General features: G+C 43.9%; 11 non-coding genes across 11 annotated transcripts; all 11 read right to left on the bottom strand.

Annotated features, from left to right (window-relative positions):
* Positions 1–2,275: 2,275 nt before the first annotated feature.
* On the bottom strand, positions 2,276–2,347 carry trnap-ugg (transfer RNA proline (anticodon UGG)). The gene has a single exon. It is a non-coding gene; the product is annotated as a tRNA-Pro (tRNA).
* A 2,770-nt stretch (positions 2,348–5,117) lies between these two features.
* Positions 5,118–5,189, bottom strand: trnap-ugg (transfer RNA proline (anticodon UGG)). The gene has a single exon. It is a non-coding gene; the product is annotated as a tRNA-Pro (tRNA).
* A 2,770-nt stretch (positions 5,190–7,959) lies between these two features.
* Positions 7,960–8,031, bottom strand: trnap-ugg (transfer RNA proline (anticodon UGG)). The gene has a single exon. It is a non-coding gene; the product is annotated as a tRNA-Pro (tRNA).
* Positions 8,032–8,906: 875 nt separating this feature from the next.
* On the bottom strand, positions 8,907–8,978 carry trnap-ugg (transfer RNA proline (anticodon UGG)). Its single transcript has one exon. It is a non-coding gene; the product is annotated as a tRNA-Pro (tRNA).
* A 2,769-nt stretch (positions 8,979–11,747) lies between these two features.
* trnap-ugg (transfer RNA proline (anticodon UGG)) lies at positions 11,748–11,819 on the bottom strand. Its single transcript has one exon. It is a non-coding gene; the product is annotated as a tRNA-Pro (tRNA).
* A 1,823-nt stretch (positions 11,820–13,642) lies between these two features.
* trnap-ugg (transfer RNA proline (anticodon UGG)) lies at positions 13,643–13,714 on the bottom strand. Its single transcript has one exon. It is a non-coding gene; the product is annotated as a tRNA-Pro (tRNA).
* A 1,822-nt stretch (positions 13,715–15,536) lies between these two features.
* On the bottom strand, positions 15,537–15,608 carry trnap-ugg (transfer RNA proline (anticodon UGG)). Its single transcript has one exon. It is a non-coding gene; the product is annotated as a tRNA-Pro (tRNA).
* An 875-nt stretch (positions 15,609–16,483) lies between these two features.
* trnap-ugg (transfer RNA proline (anticodon UGG)) lies at positions 16,484–16,555 on the bottom strand. The gene has a single exon. It is a non-coding gene; the product is annotated as a tRNA-Pro (tRNA).
* An 862-nt stretch (positions 16,556–17,417) lies between these two features.
* Positions 17,418–17,489, bottom strand: trnap-ugg (transfer RNA proline (anticodon UGG)). Its single transcript has one exon. It is a non-coding gene; the product is annotated as a tRNA-Pro (tRNA).
* Positions 17,490–20,260: 2,771 nt separating this feature from the next.
* trnap-ugg (transfer RNA proline (anticodon UGG)) lies at positions 20,261–20,332 on the bottom strand. The gene has a single exon. It is a non-coding gene; the product is annotated as a tRNA-Pro (tRNA).
* Positions 20,333–21,213: 881 nt separating this feature from the next.
* On the bottom strand, positions 21,214–21,285 carry trnap-agg (transfer RNA proline (anticodon AGG)). The gene has a single exon. It is a non-coding gene; the product is annotated as a tRNA-Pro (tRNA).
* Between the last annotated feature and the right edge of the window lie 1,030 nt (positions 21,286–22,315).

The raw sequence follows: 22,315 nt of genomic DNA, 5'->3' as shown, positions 1-22,315 counted from the left end.
ATTTCGATCAGAGTTTGTGATCTCTAATAGCCCTTTTCCACTAGCACCTACCTAGCTTGGCTTAACTTGACTCAGCTCGATCTTTAAAGTTTCCATTAGGTGATAGTACCTGGTTACAGGTATTTTTTAGTACCTGCCCAGTAAGGTTTCCAAGGCAATCTCAAAATGTGACATATACAGATTGCGTGGCAGGGACTGTGCAGTCAATGGCATCACTCAATGACTCATGAGAGTGACTCCTTCACAAACGTTGTTTTAGAAAGACAAATTGGTGTCCCAGATCACATTGAACGGTTTGGCACACAACACATTTACAATGCCCCAGAAGGAATGTGTCTTTCCAAAGAATTCCATGAAGCTAAGAGCTTGTGATTTTAAGGGGGCTCGTCCGGGATTTGAACCCGGGACCTCTCGCACCCAATGCGAGAATCATACGCCTAGACCAACGAGCCACAGGAAGCCTGTGTTTAAGTCTGGAACTCTGAAAGGATAGACTTAAATCGGTCTTCAAATTCAAGCAGGAATGGTGTTAAGCTCTCTTCAGTATTCATTTTTGTACCTTCAGGCCTTTGCTACTGACAAGCTCCAACAGGGATGACTCCAGAGGGACTGCACACAGTGAATGAGAAAAAAGGGTTCCCAGTCATCCACGTCATGGTAGTCTGATGAGCTTTGAAAGAAAGCAGCTGGAATTCTCTAAGTGCCTTGAAGACCTTTCACCTCTCCTCTGAGAACCTTCGTTAGATCTAAAACTAAACGTTGGAGAGTCCCAGGTATTTAAAACCCAGAGCGGGTTGTCTTTACCAGGGTCGTTGACCAACTATGAAACACATCACATGAGCCAAGGTGTGAAAACAGGCGTGGGTAATTATCAGCAGAGGTGAAACCATTATGAGACCTTCACATATGTAGTTTAACGTCTTTACACCGAAATTGAATGGCCTCAATTTCGATCAGAGTTTGTGATCTCTAATAGCCCTTTTCCACTAGCACCTACCTAGCTTGGCTTAACTTGACTCAGCTCGATCTTTAAAGTTTCCATTAGGTGATAGTACCTGGTTACAGGTATTTTTTTAGTACCTGCCCAGTAAGGTTTCCAAGGCAATCTCAAAATGTGACATATACAGATTGCGTGGCAGGGACTGTGCAGTCAATGGCATCACTCAATGACTCATGAGAGTGACTGCTTCACAAACGTTGTTTTAGAAAGACAAATTGGTGTCCCAGATCACATTGAACGGTTTGGCACACAACACATTTACAATGCCCCAGAAGGAATGTGTCTTTCCAAAGAATTCCATGAAGCTAAGAGCTTGTGATTTTAAGGGGGCTCGTCCGGGATTTGAAACCGGGACCTCTCGCACCCAAAGCGAGAATCATACGCCTAGACCAACGAGCCACAGGAAGCCTGTGTTTAAGTCTGGAACTCTGAAAGGATAGACTTAAATCGGTCTTCAAATTCAAGCAGGAATGGTGTTAAGCTCTCTTCAGTATTCATTTTTGTACCTTCAGGCCTTTGCTACTGACAAGCTCCAACAGGGATGACTCCAGAGGGACTGCACACAGTGAATGAGAAAAAAGGGTTCCCAGTCATCCACGTCATGGTAGTCTGATGAGCTTTGAAAGAAAGCAGCTGGAATTCTCTAAGTGCCTTGAAGACCTTTCACCTCTCCTCTGAGAACCTTCGTTAGATCTAAAACTAAACGTTGGAGAGTCCCAGGTATTTAAAACCCAGAGCGGGTTGTCTTTACCAGGGTCGTTGACCAACTATGAAACACATCACATGAGCCAAGGGGTGGAAAAAAGGCGTGGGTAATTATCAGCAGAGGTGAAACCATTATGAGACCTTCACATATGTAGTTTAACGTCTTTACACCGAAATTGAATGGCCTCAATTTCGATCAGAGTTTGTGATCTCTAATAGCCCTTTTCCACTAGCACCTACCTAGCTTGGCTTAACTTGACTCAGCTCGATCTTTAAAGTTTCCATTAGGTGATAGTACCTGGTTACAGGTATTTTTTTAGTACCTGCCCAGTAAGGTTTCCAAGGCAATCTCAAAATGTGACATATACAGATTGCGTGGCAGGGACTGTGCAGTCAATGGCATCACTCAATGACTCATGAGAGTGACTCCTTCACAAACGTTGTTTTAGAAAGACAAATTGGTGTCCCAGATCACATTGAACGGTTTGGCACACAACACATTTACAATGCCCCAGAAGGAATGTGTCTTTCCAAAGAATTCCATGAAGCTAAGAGCTTGTGATTTTAAGGGGGCTCGTCCGGGATTTGAACCCGGGACCTCTCGCACCCAAAGCGAGAATCATACGCCTAGACCAACGAGCCATAGGAAGCCTGTGTTTAAGTCTGGAACTCTGAAAGGATAGACTTAAATCGGCCTTCAAATTCAAGCAGGAATGGTGTTAAGCTCTCTTCAGTATTCATTTTTGTACCTTCAGGCCTTTGCTACTGACAAGCTCCAACAGGGATGACTCCAGAGGGACTGCACACAGTGAATGAGAAAAAAGGGTTCCCAGTCATCCACGTCATGGTAGTCTGATGAGCTTTGAAAGAAAGCAGCTGGAATTCTCTAAGTGCCTTGAAGACCTTTCACCTCTCCTCTGAGAACCTTCGTTAGATCTAAAACTAAACGTTGGAGAGTCCCAGGTATTTAAAACCCAGAGCGGGTTGTCTTTACCAGGGTCGTTGACCAACTATGAAACACATCACATGAGCCAAGGGGTGGAAAAAAGGCGTGGGTAATTATCAGCAGAGGTGAAACCATTATGAGACCTTCACATATGTAGTTTAACGTCTTTACACCGAAATTGAATGGCCTCAATTTCGATCAGAGTTTGTGATCTCTAATAGCCCTTTTCCACTAGCACCTACCTAGCTTGGCTTAACTTGACTCAGCTCGATCTTTAAAGTTTCCATTAGGTGATAGTACCTGGTTACAGGTATTTTTTAGTACCTGCCCAGTAAGGTTTCCAAGGCAATCTCAAAATGTGACATATACAGATTGCGTGGCAGGGACTGTGCAGTCAATGGCATCACTCAATGACTCATGAGAGTGACTCCTTCACAAACGTTGTTTTAGAAAGACAAATTGGTGTCCCAGATCACATTGAACGGTTTGGCACACAACACATTTACAATGCCCCAGAAGGAATGTGTCTTACCAAAGAATTCCATGAAGCTAAGAGCTTGTGATTTTAAGGGGGCTCGTCCAGGATTTGAACCCAGGACCTCTCGCACCCAAAGCGAGAATCATACGCCTAGACCAACGAGCCACAGGAAGCCGGTGTTTAAGTCTGGAACTCTGAAAGGATAGACTTAAATCGGCCTTCAAATTCAAGCAGGAATGGTGTTAAGCTCTCTTCAGTATTCATTTTTGTACCTTCAGGCCTTTGCTACTGACAAGCTCCAACAGGGATGACTCCAGAGGGACTGCACACAGTGAATGAGAAAAAAGGGTTCCCAGTCATCCACGTCATGGTAGTCTGATGAGCTTTGAAAGAAAGCAGCTGGAATTCTCTAAGTGCCTTGAAGACCTTTCACCTCTCCTCTGAGAACCTTCGTTAGATCTAAAACTAAACATTGGAGAGTCCCAGGTATTTAAACCCTAGATGGGGTTGTCTTTACCAGGGTCGTTGACCAACTATGAAACACATCACATGAGCCAAGGTGTGAAAAAAGGCGTGGGTAATTATCAGCAGAGGTGAAACCATTATGAGACCTTCACATATGTAGTTTAACGTCTTTACACCGAAATTGAATGGCCTCAATTTCGATCAGAGTTTGTGATCTCTAATAGCCCTTTTCCACTAGCACCTACCTAGCTTGGCTTAACTTGACTCAGCTCGATCTTTAAAGTTTCCATTAGGTGATAGTACCTGGTTACAGGTATTTTTTTAGTACCTGCCCAGTAAGGTTTCCAAGGCAATCTCAAAATGTGACATATACAGATTGCGTGGCAGGGACTGTGCAGTCAATGGCATCACTCAATGACTCATGAGAGTGACTGCTTCACAAACGTTGTTTTAGAAAGACAAATTGGTGTCCCAGATCACATTGAACGGTTTGGCACACAACACATTTACAATGCCCCAGAAGGAATGTGTCTTTCCAAAGAATTCCATGAAGCTAAGAGCTTGTGATTTTAAGGGGGCTCGTCCGGGATTTGAAACCGGGACCTCTCGCACCCAAAGCGAGAATCATACGCCTAGACCAACGAGCCACAGGAAGCCTGTGTTTAAGTCTGGAACTCTGAAAGGATAGACTTAAATCGGTCTTCAAATTCAAGCAGGAATGGTGTTAAGCTCTCTTCAGTATTCATTTTTGTACCTTCAGGCCTTTGCTACTGACAAGCTCCAACAGGGATGACTCCAGAGGGACTGCACACAGTGAATGAGAAAAAAGGGTTCCCAGTCATCCACGTCATGGTAGTCTGATGAGCTTTGAAAGAAAGCAGCTGGAATTCTCTAAGTGCCTTGAAGACCTTTCACCTCTCCTCTGAGAACCTTCGTTAGATCTAAAACTAAACGTTGGAGAGTCCCAGGTATTTAAAACCCAGAGCGGGTTGTCTTTACCAGGGTCGTTGACCAACTATGAAACACATCACATGAGCCAAGGGGTGGAAAAAAGGCGTGGGTAATTATCAGCAGAGGTGAAACCATTATGAGACCTTCACATATGTAGTTTAACGTCTTTACACCGAAATTGAATGGCCTCAATTTTGATCAGAGTTTGTGATCTCTAATAGCCCTTTTCCACTAGCACCTACCTAGCTTGGCTTAACTTGACTCAGCTCGATCTTTAAAGTTTCCATTAGGTGATAGTACCTGGTTACAGGTATTTTTTTAGTACCTGCCCAGTAAGGTTTCCAAGGCAATCTCAAAATGTGACATATACAGATTGCGTGGCAGGGACTGTGCAGTCAATGGCATCACTCAATGACTCATGAGAGTGACTGCTTCACAAACGTTGTTTTAGAAAGACAAATTGGTGTCCCAGATCACATTGAACGGTTTGGCACACAACACATTTACAATGCCCCAGAAGGAATGTGTCTTTCCAAAGAATTCCATGAAGCTAAGAGCTTGTGATTTTAAGGGGGCTCGTCCGGGATTTGAACCCGGGACCTCTCGCACCCAAAGCGAGAATCATACGCCTAGACCAACGAGCCACAGGAAGCCTGTGTTTAAGTCTGGAACTCTGAAAGGATAGACTTAAATCGGTCTTCAAATTCAAGCAGGAATGGTGTTAAGCTCTCTTCAGTATTCATTTTTGTACCTTCAGGCCTTTGCTACTGACAAGCTCCAACAGGGATGACTCCAGAGGGACTGCACACAGTGAATGAGAAAAAAGGGTTCCCAGTCATCCACGTCATGGTAGTCTGATGAGCTTTGAAAGAAAGCAGCTGGAATTCTCTAAGTGCCTTGAAGACCTTTCACCTCTCCTCTGAGAACCTTCGTTAGATCTAAAACTAAACGTTGGAGAGTCCCAGGTATTTAAAACCCAGAGCGGGTTGTCTTTACCAGGGTCGTTGACCAACTATGAAACACATCACATGAGCCAAGGGGTGGAAAAAAGGCGTGGGTAATTATCAGCAGAGGTGAAACCATTATGAGACCTTCACATATGTAGTTTAACGTCTTTACACCGAAATTGAATGGCCTCAATTTCGATCAGAGTTTGTGATCTCTAATAGCCCTTTTCCACTAGCACCTACCTAGCTTGGCTTAACTTGACTCAGCTCGATCTTTAAAGTTTCCATTAGGTGATAGTACCTGGTTACAGGTATTTTTTAGTACCTGCCCAGTAAGGTTTCCAAGGCAATCTCAAAATGTGACATATACAGATTGCGTGGCAGGGACTGTGCAGTCAATGGCATCACTCAATGACTCATGAGAGTGACTCCTTCACAAACGTTGTTTTAGAAAGACAAATTGGTGTCCCAGATCACATTGAACGGTTTGGCACACAACACATTTACAATGCCCCAGAAGGAATGTGTCTTACCAAAGAATTCCATGAAGCTAAGAGCTTGTGATTTTAAGGGGGCTCGTCCAGGATTTGAACCCAGGACCTCTCGCACCCAAAGCGAGAATCATACGCCTAGACCAACGAGCCACAGGAAGCCGGTGTTTAAGTCTGGAACTCTGAAAGGATAGACTTAAATCGGCCTTCAAATTCAAGCAGGAATGGTGTTAAGCTCTCTTCAGTATTCATTTTTGTACCTTCAGGCCTTTGCTACTGACAAGCTCCAACAGGGATGACTCCAGAGGGACTGCACACAGTGAATGAGAAAAAAGGGTTCCCAGTCATCCACGTCATGGTAGTCTGATGAGCTTTGAAAGAAAGCAGCTGGAATTCTCTAAGTGCCTTGAAGACCTTTCACCTCTCCTCTGAGAACCTTCGTTAGATCTAAAACTAAACATTGGAGAGTCCCAGGTATTTAAACCCTAGATGGGGTTGTCTTTACCAGGGTCGTTGACCAACTATGAAACACATCACATGAGCCAAGGTGTGAAAAAAGGCGTGGGTAATTATCAGCAGAGGTGAAACCATTATGAGACCTTCACATATGTAGTTTAACGTCTTTACACCGAAATTGAATGGCCTCAATTTCGATCAGAGTTTGTGATCTCTAATAGCCCTTTTCCACTAGCACCTACCTAGCTTGGCTTAACTTGACTCAGCTCGATCTTTAAAGTTTCCATTAGGTGATAGTACCTGGTTACAGGTATTTTTTTAGTACCTGCCCAGTAAGGTTTCCAAGGCAATCTCAAAATGTGACATATACAGATTGCGTGGCAGGGACTGTGCAGTCAATGGCATCACTCAATGACTCATGAGAGTGACTGCTTCACAAACGTTGTTTTAGAAAGACAAATTGGTGTCCCAGATCACATTGAACGGTTTGGCACACAACACATTTACAATGCCCCAGAAGGAATGTGTCTTTCCAAAGAATTCCATGAAGCTAAGAGCTTGTGATTTTAAGGGGGCTCGTCCGGGATTTGAAACCGGGACCTCTCGCACCCAAAGCGAGAATCATACGCCTAGACCAACGAGCCACAGGAAGCCTGTGTTTAAGTCTGGAACTCTGAAAGGATAGACTTAAATCGGTCTTCAAATTCAAGCAGGAATGGTGTTAAGCTCTCTTCAGTATTCATTTTTGTACCTTCAGGCCTTTGCTACTGACAAGCTCCAACAGGGATGACTCCAGAGGGACTGCACACAGTGAATGAGAAAAAAGGGTTCCCAGTCATCCACGTCATGGTAGTCTGATGAGCTTTGAAAGAAAGCAGCTGGAATTCTCTAAGTGCCTTGAAGACCTTTCACCTCTCCTCTGAGAACCTTCGTTAGATCTAAAACTAAACGTTGGAGAGTCCCAGGTATTTAAAACCCAGAGCGGGTTGTCTTTACCAGGGTCGTTGACCAACTATGAAACACATCACATGAGCCAAGGGGTGGAAAAAAGGCGTGGGTAATTATCAGCAGAGGTGAAACCATTATGAGACCTTCACATATGTAGTTTAACGTCTTTACACCGAAATTGAATGGCCTCAATTTTGATCAGAGTTTGTGATCTCTAATAGCCCTTTTCCACTAGCACCTACCTAGCTTGGCTTAACTTGACTCAGCTCGATCTTTAAAGTTTCCATTAGGTGATAGTACCTGGTTACAGGTATTTTTTTAGTACCTGCCCAGTAAGGTTTCCAAGGCAATCTCAAAATGTGACATATACAGATTGCGTGGCAGGGACTGTGCAGTCAATGGCATCACTCAATGACTCATGAGAGTGACTGCTTCACAAACGTTGTTTTAGAAAGACAAATTGGTGTCCCAGATCACATTGAACGGTTTGGCACACAACACATTTACAATGCCCCAGAAGGAATGTGTCTTTCCAAAGAATTCCATGAAGCTAAGAGCTTGTGATTTTAAGGGGGCTCGTCCGGGATTTGAACCCGGGACCTCTCGCACCCAAAGCGAGAATCATACGCCTAGACCAACGAGCCACAGGAAGCCTGTGTTTAAGTCTGGAACTCTGAAAGGATAGACTTAAATCGGTCTTCAAATTCAAGCAGGAATGGTGTTAAGCTCTCTTCAGTATTCATTTTTGTACCTTCAGGCCTTTGCTACTGACAAGCTCCAACAGGGATGACTCCAGAGGGACTGCACACAGTGAATGAGAAAAAAGGGTTCCCAGTCATCCACGTCATGGTAGTCTGATGAGCTTTGAAAGAAAGCAGCTGGAATTCTCTAAGTGCCTTGAAGACCTTTCACCTCTCCTCTGAGAACCTTCGTTAGATCTAAAACTAAACGTTGGAGAGTCCCAGGTATTTAAACCCTAGATGGGGTTGTCTTTACCAGGGTCGTTGACCAACTATGAAACACATCACATGAGCCAAGGTGTGAAAAAAGGCGTGGGTAATTATCAGCAGAGGTGAAACCATTATGAGACCTTCACATATGTAGTTTAACGTCTTTACACCGAAATTGAATGGCCTCAATTTCGATCAGAGTTTGTGATCTCTAATAGCCCTTTTCCACTAGCACCTACCTAGCTTGGCTTAACTTGACTCAGCTCGATCTTTAAAGTTTCCATTAGGTGATAGTACCTGGTTACAGGTATTTTTTTAGTACCTGCCCAGTAAGGTTTCCAAGGCAATCTCAAAATGTGACATATACAGATTGCGTGGCAGGGACTGTGCAGTCAATGGCATCACTCAATGACTCATGAGAGTGACTCCTTCACAAACGTTGTTTTAGAAAGACAAATTGGTGTCCCAGATCACATTGAACGGTTTGGCACACAACACATTTACAATGCCCCAGAAGGAATGTGTCTTTCCAAAGAATTCCATGAAGATAAGAGCTTGTGATTTTAAGGGGGCTCGTCCGGGATTTGAACCCAGGACCTCTCGCACCCAAAGCGAGAATCATACGCCTAGACCAACGAGCCACAGGAAGCCTGTGTTTAAGTCTGGAACTCTGAAAGGATAGACTTAAATCGGTCTTCAAATTCAAGCAGGAATGGTGTTAAGCTCTCTTCAGTATTCATTTTTGTACCTTCAGGCCTTTGCTACTGACAAGCTCCAACAGGGATGACTCCAGAGGGACTGCACACAGTGAATGAGAAAAAAGGGTTCCCAGTCATCCACGTCATGGTAGTCTGATGAGCTTTGAAAGAAAGCAGCTGGAATTCTCTAAGTGCCTTGAAGACCTTTCACCTCTCCTCTGAGAACCTTCGTTAGATCTAAAACTAAACGTTGGAGAGTCCCAGGTATTTAAACCCTAGATGGGGTTGTCTTTACCAGGGTCGTTGACCAACTATGAAACACATCACATGAGCCAAGGTGTGAAAAAAGGCGTGGGTAATTATCAGCAGAGGTGAAACCATTATGAGACCTTCACATATGTAGTTTAACGTCTTTACACCGAAATTGAATGGCCTCAATTTCGATCAGAGTTTGTGATCTCTAATAGCCCTTTTCCACTAGCACCTACCTAGCTTGGCTTAACTTGACTCAGCTCGATCTTTAAAGTTTCCATTAGGTGATAGTACCTGGTTACAGGTATTTTTTAGTACCTGCCCAGTAAGGTTTCCAAGGCAATCTCAAAATGTGACATATACAGATTGCGTGGCAGGGACTGTGCAGTCAATGGCATCACTCAATGACTCATGAGAGTGACTCCTTCACAAACGTTGTTTTAGAAAGACAAATTGGTGTCCCAGATCACATTGAACGGTTTGGCACACAACACATTTACAATGCCCCAGAAGGAATGTGTCTTTCCAAAGAATTCCATGAAGCTAAGAGCTTGTGATTTTAAGGGGGCTCGTCCGGGATTTGAACCCGGGACCTCTCGCACCCAATGCGAGAATCATACGCCTAGACCAACGAGCCACAGGAAGCCTGTGTTTAAGTCTGGAACTCTGAAAGGATAGACTTAAATCGGTCTTCAAATTCAAGCAGGAATGGTGTTAAGCTCTCTTCAGTATTCATTTTTGTACCTTCAGGCCTTTGCTACTGACAAGCTCCAACAGGGATGACTCCAGAGGGACTGCACACAGTGAATGAGAAAAAAGGGTTCCCAGTCATCCACGTCATGGTAGTCTGATGAGCTTTGAAAGAAAGCAGCTGGAATTCTCTAAGTGCCTTGAAGACCTTTCACCTCTCCTCTGAGAACCTTCGTTAGATCTAAAACTAAACGTTGGAGAGTCCCAGGTATTTAAAACCCAGAGCGGGTTGTCTTTACCAGGGTCGTTGACCAACTATGAAACACATCACATGAGCCAAGGTGTGAAAACAGGCGTGGGTAATTATCAGCAGAGGTGAAACCATTATGAGACCTTCACATATGTAGTTTAACGTCTTTACACCGAAATTGAATGGCCTCAATTTCGATCAGAGTTTGTGATCTCTAATAGCCCTTTTCCACTAGCACCTACCTAGCTTGGCTTAACTTGACTCAGCTCGATCTTTAAAGTTTCCATTAGGTGATAGTACCTGGTTACAGGTATTTTTTTAGTACCTGCCCAGTAAGGTTTCCAAGGCAATCTCAAAATGTGACATATACAGATTGCGTGGCAGGGACTGTGCAGTCAATGGCATCACTCAATGACTCATGAGAGTGACTGCTTCACAAACGTTGTTTTAGAAAGACAAATTGGTGTCCCAGATCACATTGAACGGTTTGGCACACAACACATTTACAATGCCCCAGAAGGAATGTGTCTTTCCAAAGAATTCCATGAAGCTAAGAGCTTGTGATTTTAAGGGGGCTCGTCCGGGATTTGAAACCGGGACCTCTCGCACCCAAAGCGAGAATCATACGCCTAGACCAACGAGCCACAGGAAGCCTGTGTTTAAGTCTGGAACTCTGAAAGGATAGACTTAAATCGGTCTTCAAATTCAAGCAGGAATGGTGTTAAGCTCTCTTCAGTATTCATTTTTGTACCTTCAGGCCTTTGCTACTGACAAGCTCCAACAGGGATGACTCCAGAGGGACTGCACACAGTGAATGAGAAAAAAGGGTTCCCAGTCATCCACGTCATGGTAGTCTGATGAGCTTTGAAAGAAAGCAGCTGGAATTCTCTAAGTGCCTTGAAGACCTTTCACCTCTCCTCTGAGAACCTTCGTTAGATCTAAAACTAAACGTTGGAGAGTCCCAGGTATTTAAAACCCAGAGCGGGTTGTCTTTACCAGGGTCGTTGACCAACTATGAAACACATCACATGAGCCAAGGGGTGGAAAAAAGGCGTGGGTAATTATCAGCAGAGGTGAAACCATTATGAGACCTTCACATATGTAGTTTAACGTCTTTACACCGAAATTGAATGGCCTCAATTTCGATCAGAGTTTGTGATCTCTAATAGCCCTTTTCCACTAGCACCTACCTAGCTTGGCTTAACTTGACTCAGCTCGATCTTTAAAGTTTCCATTAGGTGATAGTACCTGGTTACAGGTATTTTTTTAGTACCTGCCCAGTAAGGTTTCCAAGGCAATCTCAAAATGTGACATATACAGATTGCGTGGCAGGGACTGTGCAGTCAATGGCATCACTCAATGACTCATGAGAGTGACTGCTTCACAAACGTTGTTTTAGAAAGACAAATTGGTGTCCCAGATCACATTGAACGGTTTGGCACACAACACATTTACAATGCCCCAGAAGGAATGTGTCTTTCCAAAGAATTCCATGAAGCTAAGAGCTTGTGATTTTAAGGGGGCTCGTCCGGGATTTGAACCCGGGACCTCTCGCACCCAAAGCGAGAATCATACGCCTAGACCAACGAGCCACAGGAAGCCTGTGTTTAAGTCTGGAACTCTGAAAGGATAGACTTAAATCGGCCTTCAAATTCAAGCAGGAATGGTGTTAAGCTCTCTTCAGTATTCATTTTTGTACCTTCAGGCCTTTGCTACTGACAAGCTCCAACAGGGATGACTCCAGAGGGACTGCACACAGTGAATGAGAAAAAAGGGTTCCCAGTCATCCACGTCATGGTAGTCTGATGAGCTTTGAAAGAAAGCAGCTGGAATTCTCTAAGTGCCTTGAAGACCTTTCACCTCTCCTCTGAGAACCTTCGTTAGATCTAAAACTAAACATTGGAGAGTCCCAGGTATTTAAACCCTAGATGGGGTTGTCTTTACCAGGGTCGTTGACCAACTATGAAACACATCACATGAGCCAAGGTGTGAAAAAAGGCGTGGGTAATTATCAGCAGAGGTGAAACCATTATGAGACCTTCACATATGTAGTTTAACGTCTTTACACCGAAATTGAATGGCCTCAATTTCGATCAGAGTTTGTGATCTCTAATAGCCCTTTTCCACTAGCACCTACCTAGCTTGGCTTAACTTGACTCAGCTCGATCTTTAAAGTTTCCATTAGGTGATAGTACCTGGTTACAGGTATTTTTTTAGTACCTGCCCAGTAAGGTTTCCAAGGCAATCTCAAAATGTGACATATACAGATTGCGTGGCAGGGACTGTGCAGTCAATGGCATCACTCAATGACTCATGAGAGTGACTGCTTCACAAACGTTGTTTTAGAAAGACAAATTGGTGTCCCAGATCACATTGAACGGTTTGGCACACAACACATTTACAATGCCCCAGAAGGAATGTGTCTTTCCAAAGAATTCCATGAAGCTAAGAGCTTGTGATTTTAAGGGGGCTCGTCCGGGATTTGAAACCGGGACCTCTCGCACCCAAAGCGAGAATCATACGCCTAGACCAACGAGCCACAGGAAGCCTGTGTTTAAGTCTGGAACTCTGAAAGGATAGACTTAAATCGGTCTTCAAATTCAAGCAGGAATGGTGTTAAGCTCTCTTCAGTATTCATTTTTGTACCTTCAGGCCTTTGCTACTGACAAGCTCCAACAGGGATGACTCCAGAGGGACTGCACACAGTGAATGAGAAAAAAGGGTTCCCAGTCATCCACGTCATGGTAGTCTGATGAGCTTTGAAAGAAAGCAGCTGGAATTCTCTAAGTGCCTTGAAGACCTTTCACCTCTCCTCTGAGAACCTTCGTTAGATCTAAAACTAAACGTTGGAGAGTCCCAGGTATTTAAAACCCAGAGCGGGTTGTCTTTACCAGGGTCGTTGACCAACTATGAAACACATCACATGAGCCAAGGGGTGGAAAAAAGGCGTGGGTAATTATCAGCAGAGGTGAAACCATTATGAGACCTTCACATATGTAGTTTAACGTCTTTACACCGAAATTGAATGGCCTCAATTTTGATCAGAGTTTGTGATCTCTAATAGCCCTTTTCCACTAGCACCTACCTAGCTTGGCTTAACTTGACTCAGCTCGATCTTTAAAGTTTCCATTAGGTGATAGTACCTGGTTACAGGTATTTTTTTAGTACCTGCCCAGTAAGGTTTCCAAGGCAATCTCAAAATGTGACATATACAGATTGCGTGGCAGGGACTGTGCAGTCAATGGCATCACTCAATGACTCATGAGAGTGACTGCTTCACAAACGTTGTTTTAGAAAGACAAATTGGTGTCCCAGATCACATTGAACGGTTTGGCACACAACACATTTACAATGCCCCAGAAGGAATGTGTCTTTCCAAAGAATTCCATGAAGCTAAGAGCTTGTGATTTTAAGGGGGCTCGTCCGGGATTTGAACCCGGGACCTCTCGCACCCAAAGCGAGAATCATACGCCTAGACCAACGAGCCACAGGAAGCCTGTGTTTAAGTCTGGAACTCTGAAAGGATAGACTTAAATCGGTCTTCAAATTCAAGCAGGAATGGTGTTAAGCTCTCTTCAGTATTCATTTTTGTACCTTCAGGCCTTTGCTACTGACAAGCTCCAACAGGGATGACTCCAGAGGGACTGCACACAGTGAATGAGAAAAAAGGGTTCCCAGTCATCCACGTCATGGTAGTCTGATGAGCTTTGAAAGAAAGCAGCTGGAATTCTCTAAGTGCCTTGAAGACCTTTCACCTCTCCTCTGAGAACCTTCGTTAGATCTAAAACTAAACGTTGGAGAGTCCCAGGTATTTAAAACCCAGAGCGGGTTGTCTTTACCAGGGTCGTTGACCAACTATGAAACACATCACATGAGCCAAGGGGTGGAAAAAAGGCGTGGGTAATTATCAGCAGAGGTGAAACCATTATGAGACCTTCACATATGTAGTTTAACGTCTTTACACCGAAATTGAATGGCCTCAATTTCGATCAGAGTTTGTGATCTCTAATAGCCCTTTTCCACTAGCACCTACCTAGCTTGGCTTAACTTGACTCAGCTCGATCTTTAAAGTTTCCATTAGGTGATAGTACCTGGTTACAGGTATTTTTTAGTACCTGCCCAGTAAGGTTTCCAAGGCAATCTCAAAATGTGACATATACAGATTGCGTGGCAGGGACTGCGCAGTCAATGGCATCACTCAATGACTCATGAGAGTGACTCCTTCACAAACGTTGTTTTAGAAAGACAAATTGGTGTCCCAGATCACATTGAACGGTTTGGCACACAACACATTTACAATGCCCCAGAAGGAATGTGTCTTTCCAAAGAATTCCATGAAGCTAAGAGCTTGTGATTTTAAGGGGGCTCGTCCAGGATTTGAACCCGGGACCTCTCGCACCCAAAGCGAGAATCATACGCCTAGACCAACGAGCCACAGGAAGCCTGTGTTTAAGTCTGGAACTCTGAAAGGATAGACTTAAATCGGTCTTCAAATTCAAGCAGGAATGGTGTTAAGCTCTCTTCAGTATTCATTTTTGTACCTTCAGGCCTTTGCTACTGACAAGCTCCAACAGGGATGACTCCAGAGGGACTGCACACAGTGAATGAGAAAAAAGGGTTCCCAGTCATCCACGTCATGGTAGTCTGATGAGCTTTGAAAGAAAGCAGCTGGAATTCTCTAAGTGCCTTGAAGACCTTTCACCTCTCCTCTGAGAACCTTCGTTAGATCTAAAACTAAACGTTGGAGAGTCCCAGGTATTTAAACCCTAGATGGGGTTGTCTTTACCAGGGTCGTTGACCAACTATGAAACACATCACATGAGCCAAGGTGTGAAAAAAGGCGTGGGTAATTATCAGCAGAGGTGAAACCATTATGAGACCTTCACATATGTAGTTTAACGTCTTTACACCGAAATTGAATGGCCTCAATTTCGATCAGAGTTTGTGATCTCTAATAGCCCTTTTCCACTAGCACCTACCTAGCTTGGCTTAACTTGACTCAGCTCGATCTTTAAAGTTTCCATTAGGTGATAGTACCTGGTTACAGGTATTTTTTTAGTACCTGCCCAGTAAGGTTTCCAAGGCAATCTCAAAATGTGACATATACAGATTGCGTGGCAGGGACTGTGCAGTCAATGGCATCACTCAATGACTCATGAGAGTGACTCCTTCACAAACGTTGTTTTAGAAAGACAAATTGGTGTCCCAGATCACATTGAACGGTTTGGCACACAACACATTTACAATGCCCCAGAAGGAATGTGTCTTTCCAAAGAATTCCATGAAGATAAGAGCTTGTGATTTTAAGGGGGCTCGTCCGGGATTTGAACCCAGGACCTCTCGCACCCAAAGCGAGAATCATACGCCTAGACCAACGAGCCACAGGAAGCCTGTGTTTAAGTCTGGAACTCTGAAAGGATAGACTTAAATCGGTCTTCAAATTCAAGCAGGAATGGTGTTAAGCTCTCTTCAGTATTCATTTTTGTACCTTCAGGCCTTTGCTACTGACAAGCTCCAACAGGGATGACTCCAGAGGGACTGCACACAGTGAATGAGAAAAAAGGGTTCCCAGTCATCCACGTCATGGTAGTCTGATGAGCTTTGAAAGAAAGCAGCTGGAATTCTCTAAGTGCCTTGAAGACCTTTCACCTCTCCTCTGAGAACCTTCGTTAGATCTAAAACTAAACGTTGGAGAGTCCCAGGTATTTAAACCCTAGATGGGGTTGTCTTTACCAGGGTCGTTGACCAACTATGAAACACATCACATGAGCCAAGGTGTGAAAAAAGGCGTGGGTAATTATCAGCAGAGGTGAAACCATTATGAGACCTTCACATATGTAGTTTAACGTCTTTACACCGAAATTGAATGGCCTCAATTTTGATCAGAGTTTGTGATCTCTAATAGCCCTTTTCCACTAGCACCTACCTAGCTTGGCTTAACTTGACTCAGCTCGATCTTTAAAGTTTCCATTAGGTGATAGTACCTGGTTACAGGTATTTTTTTAGTACCTGCCCAGTAAGGTTTCCAAGGCAATCTCAAAATGTGACATATACAGATTGCGTGGCAGGGACTGTGCAGTCAATGGCATCACTCAATGACTCATGAGAGTGACTCCTTCACAAACGTTGTTTTAGAAAGACAAATTGGTGTCCCAGATCACATTGAACGGTTTGGCACACAACACATTTACAATGCCCCAGAAGGAATGTGTCTTTCCAAAGAATTCCATGAAGCTAAGAGCTTGTGATTTTAAGGGGGCTCGTCCGGGATTTGAACCCGGGACCTCTCGCACCCAAAGCGAGAATCATACGCCTAGACCAACGAGCCACAGGAAGCCTGTGTTTAAGTCTGGAACTCTGAAAGGATAGACTTAAATCGGTCTTCAAATTCAAGCAGGAATGGTGTTAAGCTCTCTTCAGTATTCATTTTTGTACCTTCAGGCCTTTGCTACTGACAAGCTCCAACAGGGATGACTCCAGAGGGACTGCACACAGTGAATGAGAAAAAAGGGTTCCCAGTCATCCACGTCATGGTAGTCTGATGAGCTTTGAAAGAAAGCAGCTGGAATTCTCTAAGTGCCTTGAAGACCTTTCACCTCTCCTCTGAGAACCTTCGTTAGATCTAAAACTAAACGTTGGAGAGTCCCAGGTATTTAAAACCCAGAGCGGGTTGTCTTTACCAGGGTCGTTGACCAACTATGAAACACATCACATGAGCCAAGGGGTGGAAAAAAGGCGTGGGTAATTATCAGCAGAGGTGAAACCATTATGAGACCTTCACATATGTAGTTTAACGTCTTTACACCGAAATTGAATGGCCTCAATTTCGATCAGAGTTTGTGATCTCTAATAGCCCTTTTCCACTAGCACCTACCTAGCTTGGCTTAACTTGACTCAGCTCGATCTTTAAAGTTTCCATTAGGTGATAGTACCTGGTTACAGGTATTTTTTAGTACCTGCCCAGTAAGGTTTCCAAGGCAATCTCAAAATGTGACATATACAGATTGCGTGGCAGGGACTGTGCAGTCAATGGCATCACTCAATGACTCCTTCACAAACGTTGTTTTAGAAAGACAAATTGGTGTCCCAGATCACATTGAACGGTTTGGCACACAACACATTTACAATGCCCCAGAAGGAATGTGTCTTTCCAAAGAATTCCATGAAGCTAAGAGCTTGTGATTTTAAGGGGGCTCGTCCGGGATTTGAACCCGGGACCTCTCGCACCCAAAGCGAGAATCATACGCCTAGACCAACGAGCCACAGGAAGTATGTGTTTAAGTCTGGAACTCTGAAAGGATAGACTTAAATCGGTCTTCAAATTCAAGCAGGAATGGTGTTAAGCTCTCTTCAGTATTCATTTTTGTACCTTCAGGCCTTTGCTACTGACAAGCTCCAACAGGGATGACTCCAGAGGGACTGCACACAGTGAATGAGAAAAAAGGGTTCCCAGTCATCCACGTCATGGTAGTCTGATGAGCTTTGAAAGAAAGCAGCTGGAATTCTCTAAGTGCCTTGAAGACCTTTCACCTCTCCTCTGAGAACCTTCGTTAGATCTAAAACTAAATGTTGGAGAGTCCCAGGTATTTAAACCCTAGATGGGGTTGTCTTTACCAGGGTCGTTGACCAACTATGAAACACATCACATGAGCCAAGGTGTGAAAAAAGGCGTGGGTAATTATCAGCAGAGGTGAAACCATTATGAGACCTTCACATATGTAGTTTAACGTCTTTACACCGAAATTGAATGGCCTCAATTTCGATCAGAGTTTGTGATCTCTAATAGCCCTTTTCCACTAGCACCTACCTAGCTTGGCTTAACTTGACTCAGCTCGATCTTTAAAGTTTCCATTAGGTGATAGTACCTGGTTACAGGTATTTTTTAGTACCTGCCCAGTAAGGTTTCCAAGGCAATCTCAAAATGTGACATATACAGATTGCGTGGCAGGGACTGTGCAGTCAATGGCATCACTCAATGACTCATGAGAGTGACTCCTTCACAAACGTTGTTTTAGAAAGACAAATTGGTGTCCCAGATCACATTGAACGGTTTGGCACACAACACATTTACAATGCCCCAGAAGGAACGTGTCTTTCCAAAGAATTCCATGAAGCTAAGAGCTTGTGATTTTAAGGGGGCTCGTCCGGGATTTGAACCCGGGACCTCTCGCACCCAATGCGAGAATCATACGCCTAGACCAACGAGCCACAGGAAGCCTGTGTTTAAGTCTGGAACTCTGAAAGGATAGACTTAAATCGGTCTTCAAATTCAAGCAGGAATGGTGTTAAGCTCTCTTCAGTATTCATTTTTGTACCTTCAGGCCTTTGCTACTGACAAGCTCCAACAGGGATGACTCCAGAGGGACTGCACACAGTGAATGAGAAAAAAGGGTTCCCAGTCATCCACGTCATGGTAGTCTGATGAGCTTTGAAAGAAAGCAGCTGGAATTCTCTAAGTGCCTTGAAGACCTTTCACCTCTCCTCTGAGAACCTTCGTTAGATCTAAAACTAAACGTTGGAGAGTCCCAGGTATTTAAACCCTAGATGGGGTTGTCTTTACCAGGGTCGTTGACCAACTATGAAACACATCACATGAGCCAAGGTGTGAAAAAAGGCGTGGGTAATTATCAGCAGAGGTGAAACCATTATGAGACCTTCACATATGTAGTTTAACGTCTTTACACCGAAATTGAATGGCCTCAATTTCGATCAGAGTTTGTGATCTCTAATAGCCCTTTTCCACTAGCACCTACCTAGCTTGGCTTAACTTAGCTCGATCTTTAAAGTTTCCATTAGGTGATAGTACCTGGTTACAGGTATTTTTTAGTACCTGCCCAGTAAGGTTTCCAAGGCAATCTCAAAATGTGACATATACAGATTGCGTGGCAGGGACTGTGCAGTCAATGGCATCACTCAATGACTCATGAGAGTGACTCCTTCACAAAATCAACAACGTTATTTTAGAAATACAAGTTGATGTCACAGATGACATAGAAAGGTTTGGCACACAACACATTTACAATGCCCCAGAAGGAATGTGTCTTACCAAAGAATTCCATGAAGCTAAGAGCTTGTGATTTTAAGGGGGCTCGTCCGGGATTTGAACCCGGGACCTCTCGCACCCAATGCGAGAATCATACGCCTAGACCAACGAGCCACAGGAAGTATGTGTTTAAGTCTGGAACTCTGAAAGGATAGACTTAAATCGGCCTTCAAATTCAAGCAGGAATGGTGTTAAGCTCTCTTCAGTATTCATTTTTGTACCTTCAGGCCTTTGCTACTGACAAGCTCCAACAGGGATGACTCCAGAGGGACTGCACACAGTGAATGAGAAAAAAGGGTTCCCAGTCATCCACGTCATGGTAGTCTGATGAGCTTTGAAAGAAAGCAGCTGGAATTCTCTAAGTGCCTTGAAGACCTTTCACCTCTCCTCTGAGAACCTTTGTTAGATCTAAAACTAAATGTTGGAGAGTCCCAGGTATTTAAACCCTAGATGGGGTTGTCTTTACCAGGGTCGTTGACCAACTATGAAACACATCACATGAGCCAAGGGGTGGAAAAAAGGCGTGGGTAATTATCAGCAGAGGTGAAACCATTATGAGACCTTCACATATGTAGTTTAACGTCTTTACACCGAAATTGAATGGCCTCAATTTCGATCAGAGTTTGTGATCTCTAATAGCCCTTTTCCACTAGCACCTACCTAGCTTGGCTTAACTTGACTCAGCTCGATCTTTAAAGTTTCCATTAGGTGATAGTACCTGGTTACAGGTATTTTTTTAGTACCTGCCCAGTAAGGTTTCCAAGGCAATCTCAAAATGTGACATATACAGATTGCGTGGCAGGGACTGTGCAGTCAATGGCATCACTCAATGACTCATGAGAGTGACTCCTTCACAAACGTTGTTTTAGAAAGACAAATTGGTGTCCCAGATCACATTGAACGGTTTGGCACACAACACATTTACAATGCCCCAGAAGGAATGTGTCTTTCCAAAGAATTCCATGAAGATAAGAGCTTGTGATTTTAAGGGGGCTCGTCCGGGATTTGAACCCAGGACCTCTCGCACCCAAAGCGAGAATCATACGCCTAGACCAACGAGCCACAGGAAGCCTGTGTTTAAGTCTGGAACTCTGAAAGGATAGACTTAAATCGGTCTTCAAATTCAAGCAGGAATGGTGTTAAGCTCTCTTCAGTATTCATTTTTGTACCTTCAGGCCTTTGCTACTGACAAGCTCCAACAGGGATGACTCCAGAGGGACTGCACACAGTGAATGAGAAAAAAGGGTTCCCAGTCATCCACGTCATGGTAGTCTGATGAGCTTTGAAAGAAAGCAGCTGGAATTCTCTAAGTGCCTTGAAGACCTTTCACCTCTCCTCTGAGAACCTTCGTTAGATCTAAAACTAAACGTTGGAGAGTCCCAGGTATTTAAACCCTAGATGGGGTTGTCTTTACCAGGGTCGTTGACCAACTATGAAACACATCACATGAGCCAAGGTGTGAAAAAAGGCGTGGGTAATTATCAGCAGAGGTGAAACCATTATGAGACCTTCACATATGTAGTTTAACGTCTTTACACCGAAATTGAATGGCCTCAATTTCGATCAGAGTTTGTGATCTCTAATAGCCCTTTTCCACTAGCACCTACCTAGCTTGGCTTAACTTGACTCAGCTCGATCTTTAAAGTTTCCATTAGGTGATAGTACCTGGTTACAGGTATTTTTTAGTACCTGCCCAGTAAGGTTTCCAAGGCAATCTCAAAATGTGACATATACAGATTGCGTGGCAGGGACTGTGCAGTCAATGGCATCACTCAATGAGTCATGGAGTGACTCCTTCACAAAATCAACAACGTTATTTTAGAAATACAAGTTGATGTCACAGATGACATAGAAAGGTTTGGCACACAACACATTTACAATGCCCCAGAAGGAATGTGTCTTACCAAAGAATTCCATGAAGCTAAGAGCTTGTGATTTTAAGGGGGCTCGTCCGGGATTTGAACCCGGGACCTCTCGCACCCTAAGCGAGAATCATACGCCTAGACCAACGAGCCACAGGAAGTATGTGTTTAAGTCTGGAACTCTGAAAGGATAGACTTAAATCGGCCTTCAAATTCAAGCAGGAATGGTGTTAAGCTCTCTTCAGTATTCATTTTTGTACCTTCAGGCCTTTGCTACTGACAAGCTCCAACAGGGATGACTCCAGAGGGACTGCACACAGTGAATGAGAAAAAAGGGTTCCCAGTCATCCACGTCATGGTAGTCTGATGAGCTTTGAAAGAAAGCAGCTGGAATTCTCTAAGTGCCTTGAAGACCTTTCACCTCTCCTCTGAGAACCTTCGTTAGATCTAAAACTAAATGTTGGAGAGTCCCAGGTATTTAAACCCTAGATGGGGTTGTCTTTACCAGGGTCGTTGACCAACTATGAAACACATCACATGAGCCAAGGGGTGGAAAAAAGGCGTGGGTAATTATCAGCAGAGGTGAAACCATTATGAGACCTTCACATATGTAGTTTAACGTCTTTACACCGAAATTGAATGGCCTCAATTTCGATCAGACTTTGTGATCTCTAACGCTTTTCCACTTGCACCTACCTAGCTTGGCTTAACTTGACTCAGCTCGATCTTTAAAGTTTCCATTAGGTGATAGTACCTGGTTACAGGTATTTTTTTAGTACCTGCCCAGTAAGGTTTCCAAGGCAATCTCAAAATGTGACATATACAGATTGCGTGGCAGGGACTGTGCAGTCAATGGCATCACTCAATGAGTCATGAGAGTGACTCCTTCACAAAATCATGAACGTTATTTTAGAAATACAAGTTGATGTCACAGATGACATAGAAAGGTTTGGCACACAACACATTTACAATGCCCCAGAAGGAATGTGTCTTACCAAAGAATTCCATGAAGCTAAGAGCTTGTGATTTTAAGGGGGATCGTCCAGGATTTGAAACCGGGACCTCTCGCACCCAAAGCGAGAATCATACGCCTAGACCAACAAGCCACAGGAAGCATGTGTTTAAGTCTGGAACTCTGAAAGGATAGACTTAAATCGGCCTTCAAATTCAAGCAGGAATGGTG

This window comes from Mchenga conophoros, linkage group LG18, assembly GCF_057382185.1.
Source record: "Mchenga conophoros isolate Kocher_MC1m ecotype Shallow Benthic linkage group LG18, M_conophoros_male_GT1.1, whole genome shotgun sequence".
Taxonomy (NCBI): Eukaryota; Metazoa; Chordata; class Actinopteri; order Cichliformes; family Cichlidae; genus Mchenga; species Mchenga conophoros.
This window is presented reverse-complemented; position numbering and strand designations above follow the sequence as displayed.